The sequence below is a fragment of the Hyla sarda genome, unplaced genomic scaffold (genome assembly GCF_029499605.1).
Source record: "Hyla sarda isolate aHylSar1 unplaced genomic scaffold, aHylSar1.hap1 scaffold_91, whole genome shotgun sequence".
Lineage (NCBI taxonomy): Eukaryota > Metazoa > Chordata > Amphibia > Anura > Hylidae > Hyla > Hyla sarda.
Window position 1 is genome coordinate 21,494 of NW_026610938.1, and position 16,049 is coordinate 37,542.

At 46.1% G+C, this 16,049-nt stretch overlaps 7 non-coding genes across 7 annotated transcripts; all 7 read left to right on the forward strand.

The window, feature by feature from the left end:
• Positions 1–1,979: 1,979 nt before the first annotated feature.
• On the forward strand, positions 1,980–2,170 carry LOC130349097 (U2 spliceosomal RNA). The gene has a single exon (XR_008886503.1). It is a non-coding gene; the product is annotated as a U2 spliceosomal RNA (small nuclear RNA).
• Positions 2,171–4,264: 2,094 nt separating this feature from the next.
• On the forward strand, positions 4,265–4,455 carry LOC130349109 (U2 spliceosomal RNA). Its single transcript, XR_008886514.1, has one exon. It is a non-coding gene; the product is annotated as a U2 spliceosomal RNA (small nuclear RNA).
• A 2,088-nt stretch (positions 4,456–6,543) lies between these two features.
• LOC130349201 (U2 spliceosomal RNA) lies at positions 6,544–6,734 on the forward strand. The gene has a single exon (XR_008886597.1). It is a non-coding gene; the product is annotated as a U2 spliceosomal RNA (small nuclear RNA).
• Positions 6,735–8,809: 2,075 nt separating this feature from the next.
• On the forward strand, positions 8,810–9,000 carry LOC130349121 (U2 spliceosomal RNA). The gene has a single exon (XR_008886525.1). It is a non-coding gene; the product is annotated as a U2 spliceosomal RNA (small nuclear RNA).
• Positions 9,001–11,090: 2,090 nt separating this feature from the next.
• Positions 11,091–11,281, forward strand: LOC130349324 (U2 spliceosomal RNA). Its single transcript, XR_008886677.1, has one exon. It is a non-coding gene; the product is annotated as a U2 spliceosomal RNA (small nuclear RNA).
• A 2,075-nt stretch (positions 11,282–13,356) lies between these two features.
• LOC130349133 (U2 spliceosomal RNA) lies at positions 13,357–13,547 on the forward strand. The gene has a single exon (XR_008886536.1). It is a non-coding gene; the product is annotated as a U2 spliceosomal RNA (small nuclear RNA).
• Positions 13,548–15,639: 2,092 nt separating this feature from the next.
• LOC130349145 (U2 spliceosomal RNA) lies at positions 15,640–15,830 on the forward strand. Its single transcript, XR_008886547.1, has one exon. It is a non-coding gene; the product is annotated as a U2 spliceosomal RNA (small nuclear RNA).
• The last annotated feature ends 219 nt before the right edge of the window (positions 15,831–16,049 follow it).

A 16,049-nucleotide genomic window follows, 5' to 3' on the forward strand; every position in this document is an offset into this window, starting at 1 on the left:
AAGGTGGTGCTGCTGCTGCTTCTGCTGCTTCTGCTTCTGCTTGTGTCTGGCCGCTGTTGGAGCGTCCAGGCACAGGACTTCTGCTGCTGCTGACTAAATGGCCTCCTTAATTGGATCATTTGAGTAGCCAGCACACCTGTGCAGCTAGGGCATGACATGATAGGCAGCTGCCTTGATAGCGGGTGGGTGCTGAATGTACCTAATTGACAAAATAAGATTAATGCTTATGAAGAAATATAAAATCTCATCCCTTCCCCAATATCGCGCCACACCCCTACCCCTTAATTCCCTGGTTGAACTTGATGGACATATGTCTTTTTTCGACCGTACTAACTATGTAACTATGTAACATAACATGGGGGGGGGGGGGGTCTCCTGGCTGTTCACACAGGTGTGTCATTGCTGTACATTGACCATGCATTGCTTCTGTGGTATTGCAAAGGCAAAGACAAATGCTTCCAGCCATCCATTGCACTAATGGATTGGTCATCAGCTGGCTGTCTATGTCCCGCATCAATATAGACCAAAGTACAGAGGGTTAGGCTATGCTATTGTGCACCTACCTGATGCATCAGAAGGTGCGAGGCCCTTGCTAAATTCTGTGCACAGACTTTGAGATCTATACTTTAGACTGTATCTAAACCTGCTCCAACATGGACTGACATTCTGGCCTACTTTCAGCCGATGCGACTTGTCTGTCGCTGAACAGTCGCTTTTTATGTATTCAGCACCTATGTATAATGTTGTAAAAATGCTCTAGAAGCTAAAGTCGCAGAAATGTCACACATATTTGGCCTGCAACTTTCTGTGCGACAAATTCAGACAGGAAAAATCAGTATAAATCCTTAGAAAATTATCCCCCAGTGTCTCCATCTGCTGGCGGTATTGAATAAGCATTGCTGCACTGATGGGGTATGCATTAGACGAAAAAAAAAGAAGAAAAAGAAGAATAATACGCCCAGAAAAGAGGCGAAAAGGAGAAAAACGTAAAAAAACCTGAAAAAAAAGTAAGAGGAAGAGAAGGGAAAAAAAGGTGGAAATGGGTTTAAAAGTGATTTCGGCGGAGAATATATATATATATATATATATATATATATATATATATACGCGCACACACACACATATATATAAACGTATTCTCCGTTGAGATATTGCAGCCGCTGCTGTGTCCAGGCCCAGGAGCCTTAGCACTGTGCTGTGATGTCACTCAATACCACTGACATCACTAGGTGTAAACAACATCTCTCCTTTGCTGTGTATGTGACTATGGAGCTGTTTGGTGATGTCGTCTATTATGGCCTTCATAGAAGCAACAGGAGATTGTTGCATCCATCTAGAACCCTCAGAACTACAGTGCTATGATGTCACTCACTTCCACAGGCCTTGCAGAGTGTAAACAACAACAACCCAGCTTTGTTGTGTATGTAACCATAGGGATTTGTGATGTCACCTAGAACCTTCACAGCAGCGACAGCTTTATGAGGAGCATCAGCACTGCTCTGCCTGAGCAGAACCATCACCGCCATAGGTTGTCAAATAACCCGGGTTTAACCCACACAGGTAAGTCCAATGGGGTGCAGGCATGTCCTCTATGCTTACAGCTTCCCGTGGGTGTTGGTTTGATACCGTTTGGGGACAGCCAAGGAGGCATCTGCAGGCAACAAAGGTAGGTGTGTGCTTGTGTGTGTGTTTCCTATGCAGATCCTAAGCCCAGTGTCACATGCAAGTAGGAGGAGTAAGAAGGGTTCCTGGCAAATCCGGGTTATGGATTGCATTTAAAAAGGCCCCGTGGGAGTGCAATGGGCCCCTGTCTTGCTACTTAGCAATAATGGTATGGGTTTAGGTTCTGCTGTGTGTACTGGTGGTTGACTGCCCCCCAGCCCAGAGTGTGCATGGAAAATTGTCTGGCAGCCTCCCTGACAGCAAGCAGTGATAGTGCCCATGAAGGGCACCTTGTTGGGCCCGCCCCTTTCACGGTTATCGCTTCTCGGCCTTTTGGCTAAGATCAAGTGTAGTATCTGTTCTTATCAGTTTAATATCTGATACGTCCCCTATCTGGGGACCATATATTAAATGGATTTTTGAGAACGGGGGCCGATTTCGAAGCTTGCTTCCGTCGCCCTATGCATTGACCCGATATGGCAGTATCTTCGGGTACAGTGCACCACCCCCTTACAGGGTTAAAAAGAAAGATTCCTACTTTCATTGCTACCTGCTTGCTGGCTAGCCAGCTAGCCAGCCCTGTGGGCCTTGCTGCTGCTGCAGCCAAAAAACAAAAGGTGGTGCTGCTGCTGCTTCTGCTGCTTCTGCTTCTGCTTGTGTCTGGCCGCTGTTGGAGCGTCCAGGCACAGGACTTCTGCTGCTGCTGACTAAATGGCCTCCTTAATTGGATCATTTGAGTAGCCAGCACACCTGTGCAGGTAGGGCATGACATGATAGGCAGCTGCCTTGATAGCGGGTGGGTGCTGAATGTTCCTAATTGACAAAATAAGATTAATGCTTATGAAGAAATATAAAATCTCATCCCTTCCCCAATATCGCGCCACACCCCTACCCCTTAATTCCCTGGTTGAACTTGATGGACATATGTCTTTTTTCGACCGTACTAACTATGTAACTATGTAACATAACATGGGGGGGGGGGGGGGGGGGTCTCCTGGCTGTTCACACAGGTGTGTCATTGCTGTACATTGACCATGCATTGCTTCTGTGGTATTGCAAAGGCAAAGACAAATGCTTCCAGCCATCCATTGCACTAATGGATTGGTCATCAGCTGGCTGTCTATGTCCCGCATCAATATAGACCAAAGTACAGAGGGTTAGGCTATGCTATTGTGCACCTACCTGATGCATCAGAAGGTGCGAGGCCCTTGCTAAATTCTGTGCACAGACTTTGAGATCTATACTTTAGACTGTATCTAAACCTGCTCCAACATGGACTGACATTCTGGCCTACTTTCAGCCGATGCGACTTGTCTGTCGCTGAACAGTCGCTTTTTATGTATTCAGCACCTATGTATAATGTTGTAAAAATGCTCTAGAAGCTAAAGTCGCAGAAATGTCACACATATTTGGCCTGCAACTTTCTGTGCGACAAATTCAGACAGGAAAAATCAGTATAAATCCTTAGAAAATTATCCCCCAGTGTCTCCATCTGCTGGCGGTATTGAATAAGCATTGCTGCACTGATGGGGTATGCATTAGACGAAAAAAAAGAAGAAAAAGAAGAATAATACGCCCAGAAAAGAGGCGAAAAGGAGAAAAACGTAAAAAAACGTGAAAAAAAAGTAAGAGGAAGAGAAGGGAAAAAAAGGTGGAAATGGGTTTAAAAGTGATTTCGGCGGAGAAATATATATATATATATATATATATATATATATATATATATATACGCGCACACACACACATATATATAAACGTATTCTCCGTTGAGATATTGCAGCCGCTGCTGTGTCCAGGCCCAGGAGCCTTAGCACTGTGCTGTGATGTCACTCAATACCACTGACATCACTAGGTGTAAACAACATCTCTCCTTTGCTGTGTATGTGACTATGGAGCTGTTTGGTGATGTCGTCTATTATGGCCTTCATAGAAGCAACAGGAGATTGTTGCATCCATCTAGAACCCTCAGAACTACAGTGCTATGATGTCACTCACTTCCACAGGCCTTGCAGAGTGTAAACAACAACAACCCAGCTTTGTTGTGTATGTAACCATAGGGATTTGTGATGTCACCTAGAACCTTCACAGCAGCGACAGCTTTATGAGGAGCATCAGCACTGCTCTGCCTGAGCAGAACCATCACCGCCATAGGTTGTCAAATAACCCGAGTTTAACCCACACAGGTAAGTCCAATGGGGTGCAGGCATGTCCTCTATGCTTACAGCTTCCCGTGGGTGTTGGTTTGATACCGTTTGGGGACAGCCAAGGAGGCATCTGCAGGCAACAAAGGTAGGTGTGTGCTTGTGTGTGTGTTTCCTATGCAGATCCTAAGCCCAGTGTCACATGCAAGTAGGAGGAGTAAGAAGGGTTCCTGGCAAATCCGGGTTATGGATTGCATTTAAAAAGGCCCCGTGGGAGTGCAATGGGCCCCTGTCTTGCTGCTTAGCAATAATGGTATGGGTTTAGGTTCTGCTGTGTGTACTGGTGGTTGACTGCCCCCCAGCCCAGAGTGTGCATGGAAAATTGTCTGGCAGCCTCCCTGACAGCAAGCAGTGATAGTGCCCATGAAGGGCACCTTGTTGGGCCCGCCCCTTTCACGGTTATCGCTTCTCGGCCTTTTGGCTAAGATCAAGTGTAGTATCTGTTCTTATCAGTTTAATATCTGATACGTCCCCTATCTGGGGACCATATATTAAATGGATTTTTGAGAACGGGGGCCGATTTCGAAGCTTGCTTCCGTCGCCCTATGCATTGACCCGATATGGCAGTATCTTCGGGTACAGTGCACCACCCCCTTACAGGGTTAAAAAGAAAGATTCCTACTTTCATTGCTACCTGCTTGCTGGCTAGCCAGCTAGCCAGCCCTGTGGGCCTTGCTGCTGCTGCAGCCAAAAAACAAAAGGTGGTGCTGCTGCTGCTTCTGCTGCTTCTGCTTCTGCTTGTGTCTGGCCGCTGTTGGAGCGTCCAGGCACAGGACTTCTGCTGCTGCTGACTAAATGGCCTCCTTAATTGGATCATTTGAGTAGCCAGCACACCTGTGCAGGTAGGGCATGACATGATAGGCAGCTGCCTTGATAGCGGGTGGGTGCTGAATGTTCCTAATTGACAAAATAAGATTAATGCTTATGAAGAAATATAAAATCTCATCCCTTCCCCAATATCGCGCCACACCCCTACCCCTTAATTCCCTGGTTGAACTTGATGGACATATGTCTTTTTTCGACCGTACTAACTATGTAACTATGTAACATAACATGGGGGGGGGGGTCTCCTTGCTGTTCACACAGGTGTGTCATTGCTGTACATTGACCATGCATTGCTTCTGTGGTATTGCAAAGGCAAAGACAAATGCTTCCAGCCATCCATTGCACTAATGGATTGGTCATCAGCTGGCTGTCTATGTCCCGCATCAATATAGACCAAAGTACAGAGGGTTAGGCTATGCTATTGTGCACCTACCTGATGCATCAGAAGGTGCGAGGCCCTTGCTAAATTCTGTGCACAGACTTTGAGATCTATACTTTAGACTGTATCTAAACCTGCTCCAACATGGACTGACATTCTGGCCTACTTTCAGCCGATGCGACTTGTCTGTCGCTGAACAGTCGCTTTTTATGTATTCAGCACCTATGTATAATGTTGTAAAAATGCTCTAGAAGCTAAAGTCGCAGAAATGTCACACATATTTGGCCTGCAACTTTCTGTGCGACAAATTCAGACAGGAAAAATCAGTATAAATCCTTAGAAAATTATCCCCCAGTGTCTCCATCTGCTGGCGGTATTGAATAAGCATTGCTGCACTGATGGGGTATGCATTAGACGAAAAAAAAGAAGAAAAAGAAGAATAATACGCCCAGAAAAGAGGCGAAAAGGAGAAAAACGTAAAAAAACGTGAAAAAAAAGTAAGAGGAAGAGAAGGGAAAAAAAGGTGGAAATGGGTTTAAAAGTGATTTCGGCGGAGAAATATATATATATATATATATATATATATATATATATATATATATACGCGCACACACACACATATATATAAACGTATTCTCCGTTGAGATATTGCAGCCGCTGCTGTGTCCAGGCCCAGGAGCCTTAGCACTGTGCTGTGATGTCACTCAATACCACTGACATCACTAGGTGTAAACAACATCTCTCCTTTGCTGTGTATGTGACTATGGAGCTGTTTGGTGATGTCGTCTATTATGGCCTTCATAGAAGCAACAGGAGATTGTTGCATCCATCTAGAACCCTCAGAACTACAGTGCTATGATGTCACTCACTTCCACAGGCCTTGCAGAGTGTAAACAACAACAACCCAGCTTTGTTGTGTATGTAACCATAGGGATTTGTGATGTCACCTAGAACCTTCACAGCAGCGACAGCTTTATGAGGAGCATCAGCACTGCTCTGCCTGAGCAGAACCATCACCGCCATAGGTTGTCAAATAACCCGGGTTTAACCCACACAGGTAAGTCCAATGGGGTGCAGGCATGTCCTCTATGCTTACAGCTTCCCGTGGGTGTTGGTTTGATACCGTTTGGGGACAGCCAAGGAGGCATCTGCAGGCAACAAAGGTAGGTGTGTGCTTGTGTTTGTGTTTCCTATGCAGATCCTAAGCCCAGTGTCACATGCAAGTAGGAGGAGTAAGAAGGGTTCCTGGCAAATCCGGGTTATGGATTGCATTTAAAAAGGCCCCGTGGGAGTGCAATGGGCCCCTGTCTTGCTGCTTAGCAATAATGGTATGGGTTTAGGTTCTGCTGTGTGTACTGGTGGTTGACTGCCCCCCAGCCCAGAGTGTGCATGGAAAATTGTCTGGCAGCCTCCCTGACAGCAAGCAGTGATAGTGCCCATGAAGGGCACCTTGTTGGGCCCGCCCCTTTCACGGTTATCGCTTCTCGGCCTTTTGGCTAAGATCAAGTGTAGTATCTGTTCTTATCAGTTTAATATCTGATACGTCCCCTATCTGGGGACCATATATTAATTGGATTTTTGAGAACGGGGGCCAATTTCGAAGCTTGCTTCCGTCGCCCTATGCATTGACCCGATATGGCAGTATCTTCGGGTACAGTGCACCACCCCCTTACAGGGTTAAAAAGAAAGATTCCTACTTTCATTGCTACCTGCTTGCTGGCTAGCCAGCTAGCCAGCCCTGTGGGCCTTGCTGCTGCTGCAGCCAAAAAACAAAAGGTGGTGCTGCTGCTGCTTCTGCTGCTTCTGCTTCTGCTTGTGTCTGGCCGCTGTTGGAGCGTCCAGGCACAGGACTTCTGCTGCTGCTGACTAAATGGCCTCCTTAATTGGATCATTTGAGTAGCCAGCACACATGTGCAGGTAGGGCATGACATGATAGGCAGCTGCCTTGATAGCGGGTGGGTGCTGAATGTTCCTAATTGACAAAATAAGATTAATGCTTATGAAGAAATATAAAATCTCATCCCTTCCCCAATATCGCGCCACACCCCTACCCCTTAATTCCCTGGTTGAACTTGATGGACATATGTCTTTTTTCGACCGTACTAACTATGTAACTATGTAACATAACATGGGGGGGGGGGTCTCCTGGCTGTTCACACAGGTGTGTCATTGCTGTACATTGACCATGCATTGCTTCTGTGGTATTGCAAAGGCAAAGACAAATGCTTCCAGCCATCCATTGCACTAATGGATTGGTCATCAGCTGGCTGTCTATGTCCCGCATCAATATAGACCAAAGTACAGAGGGTTAGGCTATGCTATTGTGCACCTACCTGATGCATCAGAAGGTGCGAGGCCCTTGCTAAATTCTGTGCACAGACTTTGAGATCTATACTTTAGACTGTATCTAAACCTGCTCCAACATGGACTGACATTCTGGCCTACTTTCAGCCGATGCGACTTGTCTGTCGCTGAACAGTCGCTTTTTATGTATTCAGCACCTATGTATAATGTTGTAAAAATGCTCTAGAAGCTAAAGTCGCAGAAATGTCACACATATTTGGCCTGCAACTTTCTGTGCGACAAATTCAGACAGGAAAAATCAGTATAAATCCTTAGAAAATTATCCCCCAGTGTCTCCATCTGCTGGCGGTATTGAATAAGCATTGCTGCACTGATGGGGTATGCATTAGACGAAAAAAAGAAGAAAAAGAAGAATAATACGCCCAGAAAAGAGGCGAAAAGGAGAAAAACGTAAAAAAACGTGAAAAAAAAGTAAGAGGAAGAGAAGGGAAAAAAAGGTGGAAATGGGTTTAAAAGTGATTTCGGCGGAGAAATATATATATATATATATATATATATATATATACGCGCACACACACACATATATATAAACGTATTCTCCGTTGAGATATTGCAGCCGCTGCTGTGTCCAGGCCCAGGAGCCTTAGCACTGTGCTGTGATGTCACTCAATACCACTGACATCACTAGGTGTAAACAACATCTCTCCTTTGCTGTGTATGTGACTATGGAGCTGTTTGGTGATGTCGTCTATTATGGCCTTCATAGAAGCAACAGGAGATTGTTGCATCCATCTAGAACCCTCAGAACTACAGTGCTATGATGTCACTCACTTCCACAGGCCTTGCAGAGTGTAAACAACAACAACCCAGCTTTGTTGTGTATGTAACCATAGGGATTTGTGATGTCACCTAGAACCTTCACAGCAGCGACAGCTTTATGAGGAGCATCAGCACTGCTCTGCCTGAGCAGAACCATCACCGCCATAGGTTGTCAAATAACCCGAGTTTAACCCACACAGGTAAGTCCAATGGGGTGCAGGCATGTCCTCTATGCTTACAGCTTCCCGTGGGTGTTGGTTTGATACCGTTTGGGGACAGCCAAGGAGGCATCTGCAGGCAACAAAGGTAGGTGTGTGCTTGTGTGTGTGTTTCCTATGCAGATCCTAAGCCCAGTGTCACATGCAAGTAGGAGGAGTAAGAAGGGTTCCTGGCAAATCCGGGTTATGGATTGCATTTAAAAAGGCCCCGTGGGAGTGCAATGGGCCCCTGTCTTGCTGCTTAGCAATAATGGTATGGGTTTAGGTTCTGCTGTGTGTACTGGTGGTTGACTGCCCCCCAGCCCAGAGTGTGCATGGAAAATTGTCTGGCAGCCTCCCTGACAGCAAGCAGTGATAGTGCCCATGAAGGGCACCTTGTTGGGCCCGCCCCTTTCACGGTTATCGCTTCTCGGCCTTTTGGCTAAGATCAAGTGTAGTATCTGTTCTTATCAGTTTAATATCTGATACGTCCCCTATCTGGGGACCATATATTAAATGGATTTTTGAGAACGGGGGCCGATTTCGAAGCTTGCTTCCGTCGCCCTATGCATTGACCCGATATGGCAGTATCTTCGGGTACAGTGCACCACCCCCTTACAGGGTTAAAAAGAAAGATTCCTACTTTCATTGCTACCTGCTTGCTGGCTAGCCAGCTAGCCAGCCCTGTGGGCCTTGCTGCTGCTGCAGCCAAAAAACAAAAGGTGGTGCTGCTGCTGCTTCTGCTGCTTCTGCTTCTGCTTGTGTCTGGCCGCTGTTGGAGCGTCCAGGCACAGGACTTCTGCTGCTGCTGACTAAATGGCCTCCTTAATTGGATCATTTGAGTAGCCAGCACACCTGTGCAGGTAGGGCATGACATGATAGGCAGCTGCCTTGATAGCGGGTGGGTGCTGAATGTTCCTAATTGACAAAATAAGATTAATGCTTATGAAGAAATATAAAATCTCATCCCTTCCCCAATATCGCGCCACACCCCTACCCCTTAATTCCCTGGTTGAACTTGATGGACATATGTCTTTTTTCGACCGTACTAACTATGTAACTATGTAACATAACATGGGGGGGGGGGTCTCCTTGCTGTTCACACAGGTGTGTCATTGCTGTACATTGACCATGCATTGCTTCTGTGGTATTGCAAAGGCAAAGACAAATGCTTCCAGCCATCCATTGCACTAATGGATTGGTCATCAGCTGGCTGTCTATGTCCCGCATCAATATAGACCAAAGTACAGAGGGTTAGGCTATGCTATTGTGCACCTACCTGATGCATCAGAAGGTGCGAGGCCCTTGCTAAATTCTGTGCACAGACTTTGAGATCTATACTTTAGACTGTATCTAAACCTGCTCCAACATGGACTGACATTCTGGCCTACTTTCAGCCGATGCGACTTGTCTGTCGCTGAACAGTCGCTTTTTATGTATTCAGCACCTATGTATAATGTTGTAAAAATGCTCTAGAAGCTAAAGTCGCAGAAATGTCACACATATTTGGCCTGCAACTTTCTGTGCGACAAATTCAGACAGGAAAAATCAGTATAAATCCTTAGAAAATTATCCCCCAGTGTCTCCATCTGCTGGCGGTATTGAATAAGCATTGCTGCACTGATGGGGTATGCATTAGACGAAAAAAAAGAAGAAAAAGAAGAATAATACGCCCAGAAAAGAGGCGAAAAGGAGAAAAACGTAAAAAAACGTGAAAAAAAAGTAAGAGGAAGAGAAGGGAAAAAAAGGTGGAAATGGGTTTAAAAGTGATTTCGGCGGAGAAATATATATATATATATATATATATATATATATATATATATATATATACGCGCACACACACACATATATATAAACGTATTCTCCGTTGAGATATTGCAGCCGCTGCTGTGTCCAGGCCCAGGAGCCTTAGCACTGTGCTGTGATGTCACTCAATACCACTGACATCACTAGGTGTAAACAACATCTCTCCTTTGCTGTGTATGTGACTATGGAGCTGTTTGGTGATGTCGTCTATTATGGCCTTCATAGAAGCAACAGGAGATTGTTGCATCCATCTAGAACCCTCAGAACTACAGTGCTATGATGTCACTCACTTCCACAGGCCTTGCAGAGTGTAAACAACAACAACCCAGCTTTGTTGTGTATGTAACCATAGGGATTTGTGATGTCACCTAGAACCTTCACAGCAGCGACAGCTTTATGAGGAGCATCAGCACTGCTCTGCCTGAGCAGAACCATCACCGCCATAGGTTGTCAAATAACCCGGGTTTAACCCACACAGGTAAGTCCAATGGGGTGCAGGCATGTCCTCTATGCTTACAGCTTCCCGTGGGTGTTGGTTTGATACCGTTTGGGGACAGCCAAGGAGGCATCTGCAGGCAACAAAGGTAGGTGTGTGCTTGTGTTTGTGTTTCCTATGCAGATCCTAAGCCCAGTGTCACATGCAAGTAGGAGGAGTAAGAAGGGTTCCTGGCAAATCCGGGTTATGGATTGCATTTAAAAAGGCCCCGTGGGAGTGCAATGGGCCCCTGTCTTGCTGCTTAGCAATAATGGTATGGGTTTAGGTTCTGCTGTGTGTACTGGTGGTTGACTGCCCCCCAGCCCAGAGTGTGCATGGAAAATTGTCTGGCAGCCTCCCTGACAGCAAGCAGTGATAGTGCCCATGAAGGGCACCTTGTTGGGCCCGCCCCTTTCACGGTTATCGCTTCTCGGCCTTTTGGCTAAGATCAAGTGTAGTATCTGTTCTTATCAGTTTAATATCTGATACGTCCCCTATCTGGGGACCATATATTAATTGGATTTTTGAGAACGGGGGCCAATTTCGAAGCTTGCTTCCGTCGCCCTATGCATTGACCCGATATGGCAGTATCTTCGGGTACAGTGCACCACCCCCTTACAGGGTTAAAAAGAAAGATTCCTACTTTCATTGCTACCTGCTTGCTGGCTAGCCAGCTAGCCAGCCCTGTGGGCCTTGCTGCTGCTGCAGCCAAAAAACAAAAGGTGGTGCTGCTGCTGCTTCTGCTGCTTCTGCTTCTGCTTGTGTCTGGCCGCTGTTGGAGCGTCCAGGCACAGGACTTCTGCTGCTGCTGACTAAATGGCCTCCTTAATTGGATCATTTGAGTAGCCAGCACACATGTGCAGGTAGGGCATGACATGATAGGCAGCTGCCTTGATAGCGGGTGGGTGCTGAATGTTCCTAATTGACAAAATAAGATTAATGCTTATGAAGAAATATAAAATCTCATCCCTTCCCCAATATCGCGCCACACCCCTACCCCTTAATTCCCTGGTTGAACTTGATGGACATATGTCTTTTTTCGACCGTACTAACTATGTAACTATGTAACATAACATGGGGGGGGGGGTCTCCTGGCTGTTCACACAGGTGTGTCATTGCTGTACATTGACCATGCATTGCTTCTGTGGTATTGCAAAGGCAAAGACAAATGCTTCCAGCCATCCATTGCACTAATGGATTGGTCATCAGCTGGCTGTCTATGTCCCGCATCAATATAGACCAAAGTACAGAGGGTTAGGCTATGCTATTGTGCACCTACCTGATGCATCAGAAGGTGCGAGGCCCTTGCTAAATTCTGTGCACAGACTTTGAGATCTATACTTTAGACTGTATCTAAACCTGCTCCAACATGGACTGACATTCTGGCCTACTTTCAGCCGATGCGACTTGTCTGTCGCTGAACAGTCGCTTTTTATGTATTCAGCACCTATGTATAATGTTGTAAAAATGCTCTAGAAGCTAAAGTCGCAGAAATGTCACACATATTTGGCCTGCAACTTTCTGTGCGACAAATTCAGACAGGAAAAATCAGTATAAATCCTTAGAAAATTATCCCCCAGTGTCTCCATCTGCTGGCGGTATTGAATAAGCATTGCTGCACTGATGGGGTATGCATTAGACGAAAAAAAGAAGAAAAAGAAGAATAATACGCCCAGAAAAGAGGCGAAAAGGAGAAAAACGTAAAAAAACGTGAAAAAAAAGTAAGAGGAAGAGAAGGGAAAAAAAGGTGGAAATGGGTTTAAAAGTGATTTCGGCGGAGAAATATATATATATATATATATATATATATATATACGCGCACACACACACATATATATAAACGTATTCTCCGTTGAGATATTGCAGCCGCTGCTGTGTCCAGGCCCAGGAGCCTTAGCACTGTGCTGTGATGTCACTCAATACCACTGACATCACTAGGTGTAAACAACATCTCTCCTTTGCTGTGTATGTGACTATGGAGCTGTTTGGTGATGTCGTCTATTATGGCCTTCATAGAAGCAACAGGAGATTGTTGCATCCATCTAGAACCCTCAGAACTACAGTGCTATGATGTCACTCACTTCCACAGGCCTTGCAGAGTGTAAACAACAACAACCCAGCTTTGTTGTGTATGTAACCATAGGGATTTGTGATGTCACCTAGAACCTTCACAGCAGCGACAGCTTTATGAGGAGCATCAGCACTGCTCTGCCTGAGCAGAACCATCACCGCCATAGGTTGTCAAATAACCCGGGTTTAACCCACACAGGTAAGTCCAATGGGGTGCAGGCATGTCCTCTATGCTTACAGCTTCCCGTGGGTGTTGGTTTGATACCGTTTGGGGACAGCCAAGGAGGCATCTGCAGGCAACAAAGGTAGGTGTGTGCTTGTGTGTGTGTTTCCTATGCAGATCCTAAGCCCAGTGTCACATGCAAGTAGGAGGAGTAAGAAGGGTTCCTGGCAAATCCGGGTTATGGATTGCATTTAAAAAGGCCCCGTGGGAGTGCAATGGGCCCCTGTCTTGCTGCTTAGCAATAATGGTATGGGTTTAGGTTCTGCTGTGTGTACTGGTGGTTGACTGCCCCCCAGCCCAGAGTGTGCATGGAAAATTGTCTGGCAGCCTCCCTGACAGCAAGCAGTGATAGTGCCCATGAAGGGCACCTTGTTGGGCCCGCCCCTTTCACGGTTATCGCTTCTCGGCCTTTTGGCTAAGATCAAGTGTAGTATCTGTTCTTATCAGTTTAATATCTGATACGTCCCCTATCTGGGGACCATATATTAAATGGATTTTTGAGAACGGGGGCCGATTTCGAAGCTTGCTTCCGTCGCCCTATGCATTGACCCGATATGGCAGTATCTTCGGGTACAGTGCACCACCCCCTTACAGGGTTAAAAAGAAAGATTCCTACTTTCATTGCTACCTGCTTGCTGGCTAGCCAGCTAGCCAGCCCTGTGGGCCTTGCTGCTGCTGCAGCCAAAAAACAAAAGGTGGTGCTGCTGCTGCTTCTGCTGCTTCTGCTTCTGCTTGTGTCTGGCCGCTGTTGGAGCGTCCAGGCACAGGACTTCTGCTGCTGCTGACTAAATGGCCTCCTTAATTGGATCATTTGAGTAGCCAGCACACCTGTGCAGGTAGGGCATGACATGATAGGCAGCTGCCTTGATAGCGGGTGGGTGCTGAATGTTCCTAATTGACAAAATAAGATTAATGCTTATGAAGAAATATAAAATCTCATCCCTTCCCCAATATCGCGCCACACCCCTACCCCTTAATTCCCTGGTTGAACTTGATGGACATATGTCTTTTTTCGACCGTACTAACTATGTAACTATGTAACATAACATGGGGGGGGGGGGGGGGTCTCCTGGCTGTTCACACAGGTGTGTCATTGCTGTACATTGACCATGCATTGCTTCTGTGGTATTGCAAAGGCAAAGACAAATGCTTCCAGCCATCCATTGCACTAATGGATTGGTCATCAGCTGGCTGTCTATGTCCCGCATCAATATAGACCAAAGTACAGAGGGTTAGGCTATGCTATTGTGCACCTACCTGATGCATCAGAAGGTGCGAGGCCCTTGCTAAATTCTGTGCACAGACTTTGAGATCTATACTTTAGACTGTATCTAAACCTGCTCCAACATGGACTGACATTCTGGCCTACTTTCAGCCGATGCGACTTGTCTGTCGCTGAACAGTCGCTTTTTATGTATTCAGCACCTATGTATAATGTTGTAAAAATGCTCTAGAAGCTAAAGTCGCAGAAATGTCACACATATTTGGCCTGCAACTTTCTGTGCGACAAATTCAGACAGGAAAAATCAGTATAAATCCTTAGAAAATTATCCCCCAGTGTCTCCATCTGCTGGCGGTATTGAATAAGCATTGCTGCACTGATGGGGTATGCATTAGACGAAAAAAAAGAAGAAAAAGAAGAATAATATGCCCAGAAAAGAGGCGAAAAGGAGAAAGACGTAAAAAAAACGTGAAAAAAAAGTAAGAGGAAGAGAAGGGAAAAAAAGGTGGAAATGGGTTTAAAAGTGATTTCGGCGGAGAAATATATATATATATATATATATATATATATATATATATATATATGCGCACACACACACATATATATAAACGTATTCTCCGTTGAGATATTGCAGCCGCTGCTGTGTCCAGGCCCAGGAGCCTTAGCACTGTGCTGTGATGTCACTCAATACCACTGACATCACTAGGTGTAAACAACATCTCTCCTTTGCTGTGTATGTGACTATGGAGCTGTTTGGTGATGTCGTCTATTATGGCCTTCATAGAAGCAACAGGAGATTGTTGCATCCATCTAGAACCCTCAGAACTACAGTGCTATGATGTCACTCACTTCCACAGGCCTTGCAGAGTGTAAACAACAACAACCCAGCTTTGTTGTGTATGTAACCATAGGGATTTGTGATGTCACCTAGAACCTTCACAGCAGCGACAGCTTTATGAGGAGCATCAGCACTGCTCTGCCTGAGCAGAACCATCACCGCCATAGGTTGTCAAATAACCCGGGTTTAACCCACACAGGTAAGTCCAATGGGGTGCAGGCATGTCCTCTATGCTTACAGCTTCCCGTGGGTGTTGGTTTGATACCGTTTGGGGACAGCCAAGGAGGCATCTGCAGGCAACAAAGGTAGGTGTGTGCTTGTGTGTGTGTTTCCTATGCAGATCCTAAGCCCAGTGTCACATGCAAGTAGGAGGAGTAAGAAGGGTTCCTGGCAAATCCGGGTTATGGATTGCATTTAAAAAGGCCCCGTGGGAGTGCAATGAGCCCCTGTCTTGCTGCTTAGCAATAATGGTATGGGTTTAGGTTCTGCTGTGTGTACTGGTGGTTGACTGCCCCCCAGCCCAGAGTGTGCATGGAAAATTGTCTGGCAGCCTCCCTGACAGCAAGCAGTGATAGTGCCCATGAAGGGCACCTTGTTGGGCCCGCCCCTTTCACGGTTATCGCTTCTCGGCCTTTTGGCTAAGATCAAGTGTAGTATCTGTTCTTATCAGTTTAATATCTGATACGTCCCCTATCTGGGGACCATATATTAAATGGATTTTTGAGAACGGGGGCCGATTTCGAAGCTTGCTTCCGTCGCCCTATGCATTGACCCGATATGGCAGTATCTTCGGGTACAGTGCACCACCCCCTTACAGGGTTAAAAAGAAAGATTCCTACTTTCATTGCTACCTGCTTGCTGGCTAGCCAGCTAGCCAGCCCTGTGGGCCTTGCTGCTGCTGCAGCCAAAAAACAAAAGGTGGTGCTGCTGCTGCTTCTGCTGCTTCTGCTTCTGCTTGTGTCTGGCCGCTGTTGGAGCATCCAGGCACAGGACTTCTGCTGCTGCTGACTAAATGGCCTCCTTAATTG